Source organism: Abramis brama, assembly GCF_963993115.1.
Source record: "Abramis brama genome assembly, chromosome: 2".
Classification (NCBI taxonomy): Eukaryota; Metazoa; Chordata; class Actinopteri; order Cypriniformes; family Leuciscidae; genus Abramis; species Abramis brama.
In genome coordinates, this window is record NC_139964.1 from 66616017 (window position 1) to 66628362 (window position 12346).

The window sequence follows — 12346 nt, forward strand, 5'->3', positions numbered from 1 at the left end:
TAGATGAATGTGTAAATATGTGCTGTGCGCTTTCTTCTCAATAACAAAAATAAAAAAATAAAAAAAAATCAGAAAACAGCAATTGAGAAAGCATCTGATCATAGCGATGTGGATTTGTTTGCACAAGCTCTGCAATTCAACTCTCTAGTCGAGTCGAGTCACGTCACGTTTATGTAAAAAGCACTTTATACTATAGATTGCTTGAAGTCCAGCAGCTGTACTGCATTAAACATGAAAAACTGTCTGTCTGTTTAAAGTACAATTACATTTTCTACCATAAAACGACTCTGGTGAGTTCATGTTTTTACTCTCACGGGCGTCTGACCTTGACGGACTGAAATGAGTTAAATTAATGATTTGTAATGGCGACAGACCAAATATTATTTCGAAGGTGTTTACCAACTGGAGCAAGCTTTTCCAGAAAGTTCGCAATGGCAAGCCGTGTCGAACTCACCGAAACAAACTGATTTTGTTTTAAATGACGTCACACCGCTTCGTTCTTCATTTTCACTTGAAGTATATCGCTTATTGGCGATTTACGTGGCGATTGCAAACCTGAACGTCTCTCGACCGGGAAGGCGATAGTGAATGGACCGAATTGTTAAAGCTACACTGTGTAATTTTTTTAAGTTGATTCTTAGCAAAAAACACTTTGTTCTTTCAAAATATGTGCTCATTAATGTGTAATTACTTCTACCAACTAATCAAGTATTCTCGTGAGCATAGAATCTGCCATTTATAATACATATGAGCGAGTCGCTCGAATGGCGGCAGCCATGTTGCGCCTCCATCTTGAAAATACATGTGCCAAAGAGGGACATACCTGGAAATTCAAGCTTCGCCTTTCGCGTTTTGACACTCAGTGGCACCGTGACGAATGCGAGATTACTCGCGACTGCCGGCAGATTTGAAATAATACGGCCACCGTAGGAGTTAAAACGCCCTCGGAATGGGAGGGGCTAGAAAGTAATATTCAGTTGGTAGTCATAAACAATTTCACCGCTAGATGGGAGAAAATCCTACACGGTGTAGCTTTAAGAGTGACCCGCTTATTCTAACTCACACTGGGTTCCACCCAATGCTTCTGGCGAGCCTGGTCCAAATCCTTTTGCATCCAGAATGCGGCAGTGGCTCAGTGGTTCATGTAGGTTGTCTACAAACCGGAAGGTTTGTGGTTCAATCCCCGGTTCCACCTGACCAAGTGTCCCGAGCTGCTCCCGACGAGCTGGATGGCGCCTTGCATGGCTGACACCGCCGTCGGTGTATGAATGAGTGAGTGAATGGGTGAATGTGAGGCTAAATGCAAAGCGCTTTTGTGGCCATAGGTCTGTGAAAGCACTATATAAATGCAGTCCATTTACCATTCCAGGTTGATTTTTTTAATGCGACACATGTCCAGTGTTGACTTGGTGTATGTGTAAAATAAAGCGTGGATTCTATTTACACTGAGTGCAAATAGGTGTATATAATGTTTTGACCAAGTACAAATAGCACTCAGTAATAGCAATGGTAATCACAAAGTGTAAATAGTAGTAATACTCTGTTTGTACTAAAGGTAAATTGAGCAGTGGTGGGCGGAGCTAGTTAAAAATAGCTTTTGTTTTTGCACTCAGTGTAAATAGACAGTGCCTTAATTAGATGTCATAAATTGGCAGAAACAGCTCTGAAATTATGGCATAAATGATGTGCAAAACCTTGCTGATTACTTTATTGGTTTGAAAGCATTCTTTCTGTTCCTTCTTGGTGAGCCCTGAATGCTATTCAAATGAATTCTGAACTTAAGTTTCTGCACACCTTTTTATTGTGAGGGTTTGAGAGCAATTTTAAGAAAAGAAAAAAAAACAATTTTCAACAAAGTGTATGTAACGTAAATGTCGTTTTAGGTCAGTTTAAGCAAACCAAATGCTTCTTTTTTTATTTTATATTTGCAAGTTAGAATTTGTGTCTAGGTCTTTCTGGAATTTTAAGAACATTTAGAAGCATGACTCTAGAATTATGATTCACATTTTCCCATTTCATGGCCTCAGCTTTTTTGGCCAAGTTGGAAACTCCCATATCTCTTGGACTTTTGTCTTAGTGTTAGGGTGTGGTTTTGATTCAGGCATCGCTCACTCATGATATCATAGTTTCTTTTTTGGTTTGTTAAATAAATTCTTATATTGTGTATAATCTCTGCTTTATATAAAACTTGTCTTTATTATATCACTATTTTGTATCTATTATTTTATTCACAATAATTTAAAGTGTAAATTATTTCTTCTGCTTTTGTTATCATGCATGCATTGTGTTTTGAATATAGATAATTTCGCTGGAACCCTTTTCATGTCAAAATCTAAAAGTTCCCCAATAACTGATTGCATTGACATCGAGGAAACGCGTCTTTCTACCGAAGGAGAGCGTTTAGACATCCTCTTTGTGGTTTATAAGATGCGTTTGGTATGTTTTAAGATACACTGGTATTTGAATGTATAACAATTTCATACTTTATCCCTAAAATGTTGTGAATGAACAGTCTTATGTTTCTGTGTGTTCCTTTCTTCAAAAAAGGAACTGCAGAGAAACACTAACCCAACAAACTGTTGCTAAAGGGATTAAAAAAGGAATTGAGGAAGTTCTCGGGTCATCATACGACTATAAAAATAAACTCCTGAAAACTGACTCAGTTATAAAAAATTTGCTTTTGGCACTATTTTAAATTAAATTTTGCTTGTGTAAATTCCCATTCAGCCCGGTCAAAATATGTAATATTCAATCATTGCAAGGGGGTTTTGAGTAGAAGAAAATGTCTTATAATGAGCTTGTTGCATTGACCAAATATGTATTACATTTGAATAAATTTGCCATTTAAGGAATGGTGAAAAAAGAAATTCATAGTTGCATGTTTCATTGTTATTTACAACAACAGTTTTTTTTTTTGTTTTTTTTTAGGCTATAGTTCATCCAAAAATAAAAAATTCTGTTATTTATTCACACTGATGTTGTTCCAATCCTGTATTACTTTGCTTCCGTGGAACACAAATAAATATATTTTGTTTTCATACAGTGAAAGTTAGTGTGGTCCAGTGTTGTTTGGACCCTGGCATTCTTCGTACAGCTTTGAAACAACATGAGGGTGAGCAAATGATGACAGAATTGACATTTTTACAATAAGCAAAGTTGCTTTTTATGTTGCTTCATGATGTCAGCATTTTTTTTTTATGATAATGATTTAGTATAATGAAATGTATGACAAGGTGTTAACAGCCTTTTTTATCCGTTTCCCCAATAGAACAGAATTTGTTAGAACAAGTTGTTTTCAAGTTGTTTCATGCCTCTGTTGCCTTTTTTGTGTCTGTTCGTTTCCTGCCTTTTGAGCAAAGAAATAGGCTGAACAAGAAGTAGTCTGTTGTAGAAGATTAGATGCATTGCATTGCAAAAAAGAGCATTTGCACTGTTTGGTAGTTCGGACTTTGTACAGATAGGCTGCTTCCTTATAAAGAGCTATTAACAAGTAACTCGACTGATTGCTTGTATTTTATCATGCATGTTATTTTATACAGTACACTTAATGAAGGGACATGTGCCTCAATGACAGTTCGATTAGGCTGAAGTGAAAAGTGAATAAATCTCTGCTTAAAGTTTTTATTTTGTCATTAAAACATTCTGTAGAGATTGTAACAGCACACTTATGAAATCAAAAAAACAATTCTGGTTTCTCAGAAGCGGAAGTCGTCATAGTTGCGTAAACTTCTATTGCAGTGAATGAGAGACTACATTATATATATTTTGGTGTTCCCATTTGCTAATAGCAAAAGAAAAACTCCTGAATCGGGTTTTCACAACTTTCAAAAAGAGTTAAAAAAAAGAAAGAAAGAGAGATTTGATAAAGGCAGTCAGAAAGAGAGAAAGATGTCAATTTGACCTCCACTCCCACAGCAGCATTAAATAGGCCTAGTTTTTTTTTTTGTAATTTGATGCACAGATAGTATAACAAAGCATAGTGTTATGAATGTACATTCATTTAAAAAAAAAAAAATTAAATATGAAAAACTTTGCGGGTGACCATTTAAACGCGTCATCACAGTCTGAAAAAGGTCAATTTAAAGAGTCCATTATAAAACTTATTCACCGTATCCCCCAGAGTTAGATAAGTCCATACACACCCTTCTCATCTCCATGCGTGCCGTAACTCTGTTTGACGCACCCACCGCTAGCCTAGCTTAGCACAAAGACTGGAGGTAAACGGCTCCAGCTAGCATACTGCTCCCAATAAGTGACAAAATAACGCCAACATTTTCCTATTTACATGTTGTGATTTGTATAATCACAGCGTGTACAAATAACAAGGTCAAATGAGACACAGCCGTCTTCTAACCGTATACATACTGGGAACTATATTCTCAGAAGGCGAAGCACTGCTACTTCTGCGGAGTGATTAGCGCAGCACAGTTATTACTTCCGTCAACAAAACCAACGTGACTAACTAGCTAGTAGCGAATGTGACTGGTGATCATGGCTGACTTTGAGGAATTGTCAGAGGATTTTTACTTGGTATCAAACAAATATCCAGAACCAGAATACACAGGCGAGGAGTTACAAACTTTGGAAGCTGATAGACAAGATGCCGAACAGACTGAGGTCGAGGGGAGAATCAGAACGAACACGGACTGGTGGTGTAAATGTGGAACATGCCAACCTATCCTGGCAGTTGTCGATTTTTTGTTGTGACGATCAACTGGAAGAAACGCCCCATGCCGAGTGAACCTAATGGACAGCTGTCCACCAAGTAAGTGGTTTTATCTTGTAGCCTAGCTATTCATACAAAGTTTTCTGTGCTCTTAAGCCTGGAACACACCAAGCCGACGGTCGCCATCGGGCAGTTTATGTGCGTCGGCCGACTAAGTTTCCTCAGTGTGTTCCGCTGAAATTGGTCCTCATCAGCTTTTTTTCGGCCGATTCGACATGTTGAATCGGCGTCGGGCCGTCGGTGAAAGAGGGAACTCTGATTGGCTGTTCAGCTTAGTGAACGAGTCAGTGCACGAGAATAATAGCAAAACAGCGAGCAAAGTCAAAACGGTACAGGTAGACGCTGTTCTAATGTTACGCCATCTTACCTGAGTGTTCCTTGAAGAATATTAACACGAGAGGAGTGGAATTATACAGGATTATATTCAAAACGGTAAGCACGCACTGCTTTGTTTACAGTTTGTGTATCTGCAGCCGGCAGCGTCGGTTTCCCTTTTTAAATGACGAATAAAGACTAATATATCTGCAGAAATAGACAGTTGTCTCATTCACACGCAGGCGCAGAACGCGCATGCTAGCTAACAGTCGGCAGTAGTTCTCTCGGTGTGTTCAAGTGCAGCTTTTTACCCCGACGTGAGGCGACAACACAGTCGGCTTTCATCAGCGCTAGTTCGTCAGCGTCGGCTTGGTGTGTTCCAGGCTTTAGTCAATACAGGTTGGTGTCCTACTGCATAGTATTGGGAGTGTGCCCTGAAGGGAGAAACTTTGGGTAGAAGCAATCGTAAACCATTGCCATCATGTGTGGTTGGTGCCATTCGAAGAAAATATCTCTCAGAGACTGGTGTCTGTGGGATTTCAAGAGAGTATGTGCCAATACCAATCATGCATAAAGTAATTAGCCTATACTACATGTCTTTATCATATACAATTGTTGACGCAATTCATAAACTGGTGATATTCAAATCTATTACAAGAATAAAAGTTGCATATTTTGTTGTGTTGGTATTACTGTATATGTTGCATAGACTATATCTGATTCTGAATAAAGATATGCGACAACATTACTGCCCACACAGGTCCCATCCTTTGACCTCTTACAAGACAGCAGAGCTTTATTTCATCTTGAAAATATGTTAAACCTTGATTTGCTTTTTATTTATTGTCATTTTTACACTTTACACGTATGTCTTTTCATTTTTATTGACAACACATGGTGTGTAGTCAGTATGAGATTGAACACCTTTTACTGTACAACTTGTCGGCCTACACGAGGCAGATTAGCACAGGAGAGATAAGAGAACGAGAGAAATCACAAACTGAGAAATATTGTTAATTATTTTACAACAGCTGTACAACAATAACAAAAACAATATACAACAATAATAACAAAAAAGGCACTTTGGGTGGCAGTGGTGACAGAATGAAAAACAGGGTGGGCGACCATTTATTTATTTATAACCATATCATACCATTGTGAGTCTGGACCTGTGAACCTTGATGTGTGTCCGGCAATGATATCCTCCTTCCAGGGTTTTGAGACTCTGGCGATGTTAGCAGCCAAACGGGGAACTTTGAAATGGGATAAGGGGTCTTGGTATTTCACACATGGATCCAGCCTTCTGCATCCATCATGTCATTCCTGAATGTCTGTGTTGTTTCCTAGTTGACAGGTCTGGCAATCCATTGTTTTTGGAAAACCACGTGCGTCTTTGGAGGCCTGAAATGAAAACCAGAAAGACTGAGGAGTTTGGTCTGTTATGATTCTGATCTGAAGGCTATATTATTTCATGCCAGTTATACCAGCAGAAGTGCTATGTTGTAAAAGATAAATATGGTCATTTATATATTTAGGCGATAAATTACATACAGATCATTACTGACATGTGTATTGCTAAAAACTCTGAAGTATCAGGAGGATATAGTGTTCAATATAATATATTTTTAGCACTTACCAGATGCTGTTTTTGCTTGTTCTCGTTGTGTTTGGTGGTTCTCGTTATGGTCCATGAATGCCAACATTGTTCGCGCTTTTGCATTGATGCATATTCAAAGTGCAATCTTTTGGGACAGTATTTGAGAAGGGCATTATGGAAGACCTCAAGTTGTCCTGGTGAAACAGAAATAAAGACAGTACAAATTAGAAAATACTGTATAAACAATACATGGAACACAGATTACAAGTCGTGTGCATGATCTGTTGAAGATTGGCTTTATGTAATGTCCATCATTGTCTGTGGTGCAATATTTGTCCCGGTTCATGACTTCACTGACTCTTTCTCGCCTCGTGTTGTTGTGTGTGCATGTGGGTGCGGTCTCTGTTCACTACCGCTGATTTACGGCGCCAGCTGCATCTGATCAGCGGCTCATATTTATGCTCTCAGTTTTCGTCTTGTGTTGTCAGATCGTTGTGGATGTTTCCCGTATGTGTTCTTGTCTCCCATCTGTCTTCGAGTTTCCTGTGTTGCACCTGTTTCTGGTATTCCAGTTCTCTTCACTCTGCCTTCTTCCAAGGAGGTTCTGATCTTCTGGAATTCTCTCCCCACCCTCATCCGGAATGCAGAATCCCTGACAACTTTCAAAAGACAGCTGAAAACCCATCTCTTCCATGAGCACTTAATCTCATTAAATCTCATTTTGTCTTGTTTGGTATTTATGTATGTGGTTTTATTTTTGTGTCTCTTTTATTCCTTGTAAAGCACTTTGGTCAACTTCGGTTGTGTTTTAAATGTGCTCTATAAATAAATGATTGATTGATTGATTAAAAAAAATATATAAAAAAATATATATATATACATATACATACATACATACATATATATACATACACATATATACATACACACACACACACACATATATATATATATATATATATATATATATATATATATATATATATATATACATACATATATAATAATTCCCTTCTTCCTTTAAATCCTCCCTTATGGGGCTTATGCTACTCTGAACAATGCCTGAACTTCGTATTTTGAGCACTTCTTGCGTTGTTTCTTGCCTCTTCATGATGACTTGCTTAATTTAGTCCTAATTTGTAAGTCGCTTTGGACAAAAGCGTCTGCTAAATGTAAATGGTCCCAGAGTCTCTGCGGCGATCGCATTGGACATCCTTCATCTCTTCACCATCTCGAGAGACCGGGTTGTTCATCAGCGTCCCTGCGCTACCAAGGGCGATTGTTCCTGGACACTTGCATCTGACTACTCACTACTTTACTGCTGACTTTATCTCCAATAAACTGCTTTTACTTGCTATTCACCTTATTTTCGAACGCGGAAGTAAACATGGGTCCAGTATCCGGTTTTTGTGCGGCACTTCCGTTTCCTCGCTTCCCTGGGCTAACTAACGATATCAATCGCAAAGGATTATGCAGAATTGACAGAAAAATGCTACACATAACGTAACAGATGAATACAACAAAGATCTAAAGCCCCGCCTCACCCAGTGCGGGTACCGGACCTGGTTGAAAACACTCATGCATCTAGCTGGCAGACTGCCAACTTCGCCGGCGCCTTCAGCACCGCCCTAAACACGGTCGAGCCAGCGCTGGACTAATATATGGAGGTATTTTGTCATGTCAAATGTATTAATAATGCCATCAGAATGCAACCAAATCACAGGATAGCAATAAGTAGATGGCTATAAATAATTGTAAATCATACAAAATAAACGCCATGATCATGCCATTATGACTAGATTTTATACAGGGGTTACTATGATTTTGTTTCTCCTTAGAGTTTTTTATTGAGACTTCATAGCCCAGCCACTTTTCTGGTATCGGGTGGTCTTCTGTAGGTCTTGTGTTCACGAAATGAAAAGAACAAACATACGGTCGTTTCGGTGGTTTCTTCAAATGTAAAGCTTTTAACCACAGGCGAAGGGTGCGGTAAAGTAGGTTTTATGTTGGACATTCGTTAGACATTCGCCAAGCAAATTAAGGGACTGTCTCAAAACTTCACACACACACACACACACACACACACACAAATAAGCATTCCAAGGTGCGAAACATAAGTGCAGATATAAATGCAATTAAAAAATATTATTTTGATTTTCTAATATCGCACCTGTCAATACAGAACGAAATATTCTGTAGCCTATTTTGCGTCAATACTGCCGACGTTGTCTTTGCTGCTATATATATTTATGTTTAACATATAGGCCTTCCACAACTCTCTCCCCATATGTCGAATATATCACCAATGAGGCTTATCATATGTCACCAGGCAGCAGCAGCGCCGCGTCAGACACGTTTCTGGTGTGCAGAGACATAGAAAACGTCACGCAACAGAAACGCCAAGTAAATCTTTCTTTTGTACCAGTTATTATGACAACCTCTAACTGCACAAACAATCCTGGTCTTCCTTGAAGCCATAACGATGAGTTAGTTGTTATGAATACTTGTTTGATTAACCGCTACGGTGAGCTCGCCAGTGACCGGAAGTGCCTGACCGGAAGTCTCGCACAAAATACCGTCAACTGGCTGCGTCCGTATTTCCGTTAAAAATAAGGTGAATTGAATCCACTGTTTTACTGACCATAACAATATTACCACCTAATACATTGTAAACCAGTTTCACAGAAATAGTTCCCACAGAAACTAAAATGTAAGGAGCCAATTCACTAGCTGTGAAGTGTTTGATAAACATGCCTGTGTGTTTGAACAGTGCCATTTGTTCCAGGTCTTTCAGTATAGGCGTGCATTCATGACCACTTCATAAAGGGCCTTGTAGGCAGGGGAGTCTTCGGCCAACCACTTCTTCCTCCTTTGCTCGTCCGCTGGCAGCATTTATGTTCTATGCCAGTGGTTCCCAAACCTGTCCTGGAGGACCACCAACACTGCACGTTTTCTTTGTCTCCCTAATCAAACACACCTGATTCAACTCACCAGCTCATTATCACATGGGTTAATGAGCTGATGAGTTGAATCAGGTGTGTTTGATTAGGGAGACAAAGAAAACGTGCAGTGTTGGTGGTCCTCCAGGACAGGTTTGGGAACTACTGTTCTATGCCATCTTCTTCCCAGCGATGGACCCCACAGAGTCATCGTCTCAGCTATTCCTGACAGTAACATTAGAGCACAGGCAGAAATCATTTCAGCATTGTCATAACATACAGGACGAAAAACTCATTTGAACAAAAATAGACCCTAATAAGTAAAATAGATGGTGATGTGTGCAAGCCAGCAGTGACATTCCACTGTGCATTATATTATATTATATTATATTATATTATATTAGACTTTGCCTTTTCAATATGTCACCTTGCACTTCTGGAGACTCCAGGTAGGTTGCAGTTCAGGAAAAGGGTGGCGCTGGAGACTTAAGGGTTTCTGATGCTTTCACACTTAATTCTTCACCTTAATTCTTAATTATTTTGCAGTTAACGTGTCTTTTCTTCTCCACCTGTTATTGTCCGACCCTGCTGACCCAATGAGTATTTCACTTTCCAATGGTCATGCCTTAAAGGACAAGTTTGGTATTTTACACTTAAAGCCCTGTTTACAGATCGTTTCTGATGAAATAGAACGGTTAAGATTAAAATTTGGACACATGCTGCTGTCCCGAGAATTTTAGGTTTCTTTCGCTTCTCCCCCCCACCTACAGAATGGCAGCCTATGGGCACTGGAACAATCCTTCCAAAAAACGCATTAAACTTTTGTTTACAAAGACGTGAAACTCACCGAGTGGTCAGGGGTGTTCACTGATATGCTCACACAAAAATCGCTGCAAAAGATGCTTTCCAACAGGTTTTATCGTAGTTTTTGTCAAACACAAACAAAAAAAAACTTGGACAAAAACTACGATAAAACCTGTTGGAAAGCGTCTTTTGCAGCGATTTTTGTGTGAGCATGGGGATCTTCTCATGGGGATTTAATAATTTTTTACTTAAGTCCGAGTTAAATCTCTTTTGTGGCTTATGTTATCTGTAAAGGAAAACATGCCTAATAATTATGCACACCTAAAATTGGTAAAAAAGTGCCTGGAAAAAAAATATGATCAGAAAATCATTCTGCACGCACTGTATGATTGTGTACCTTTGGATCTCCTTTTGATGAGCTACAGCTCCACCACATGTGATTGCTCACACTCTTTATCCAAGGAGCAAGGTCCATGCAGTTCTTGCGATTGGATGCCAAAACCAATTTTTTTTTTTATCCCTGAATTAAAATAAGGAAGAGCATTATAACAACAGTGTGGTTCAGGAAATGCTTGTTCTGTATGGTAATTGTGACACACAGAGAAACCCCCAGACAGCACAGCAGAAGTATCAGTTGTGCACAATAGCTTACACTAACAACAATAGACTAACCTTTTCCGATATGCCATGGATCAAACTGGTGTACTATATTTGGAAAATTCTCCCTCATTATTTTCCTGATAGAGGGATGTCTGTCGGTTGTGACAACCTTTACATCGATCCCTTCATCTCGGAGCTTTTCCAGTCCTTTTTTGAAACCCATTGGCTCCATGTCAACAGAACTTTTGGCCTGTGTCACCTAGAGGGAACAAGTACGGGATACTGCCTACTGGCTACTGTTGATTACATTTCTGATAAGACTTTTTTAGAACAATGACTGAAGTTTTGGATCTATTATTATATTTATTATTGATATTTTTTACCTGAATCAACTCAAATGTTACAATCTTATTGGTGGAGTCATCCATGAAGGAATACATTGTGTATTTGCAGGAATGGCCTGGGCTATCACTTCTCCCATCTCCGCAGATCTGCACTCCCTCACCATCCAGAGTCTGGCAGATGAGTCTTGCTCTTATAGTGTCCTCCTGCTTCTTGTATTCTTCTGCGATAACTGGAATCAGGTAGCTGGACTGTATGCAGTGGTTGGTGGTTTTATGGGGCAGCTGAAGGTTCAAAAGCCCTGCCCAAATCAGCAATGTCTGTGTAAGTAGCACCAGTGAAGAGTGTTGCTGCTGCTGCTAACAGGTTGTTCTCCGCCATTCCACGGATAGTTGGGCATGATTCCCAATCTCCAGTGTGTCCACTATTACATTTCCATATGACTGAAAAAATGAAAACTGCCCCTCCCCTCTCCAATTCATTAGCATGGTATACGGTTAGAAGATGGCTGTGTCTCATAGTACCTTGTTATTTGTACACGCTGTGATTATACAAATCATTACATGGAAATAGGAAAATGTTGGCGTTATTTTGTCATTTATTGGGATTAGTATGCTAGCTGGAGCCATTTACATCCAGTCTTTGTGCTAAGCTAGGCTAGCGGTGGGTGCGTCAAACAGACTTACACACAGAGATGAAAAAGGTATGTATGGACTTATTTAACTCTGGGAGATACAGTGAATAAGCTAAAGTCCCAAAAAGTCGGCGTGTTCCTTTAAATTAAGGTTTCCCGTTAAACATTTGCCGCCAAAATGTCAACTTCACTCGCTTTGCATCTATAGGTAAGTCTCTTCTACCTCACGCAATTTTGACCTTTGTGGTCTGTTTCAGTGTGTTACTCTTTTCAAGTGCATGAAAAAATATTGATGTGAGAGCTTGCTTTGCCTTGACATTTACCTCACGTCACAGATGGTGATTAGCGAATCGGTCTATTTCCGGTGTTACTAGAAGTCCCTGTGCCTC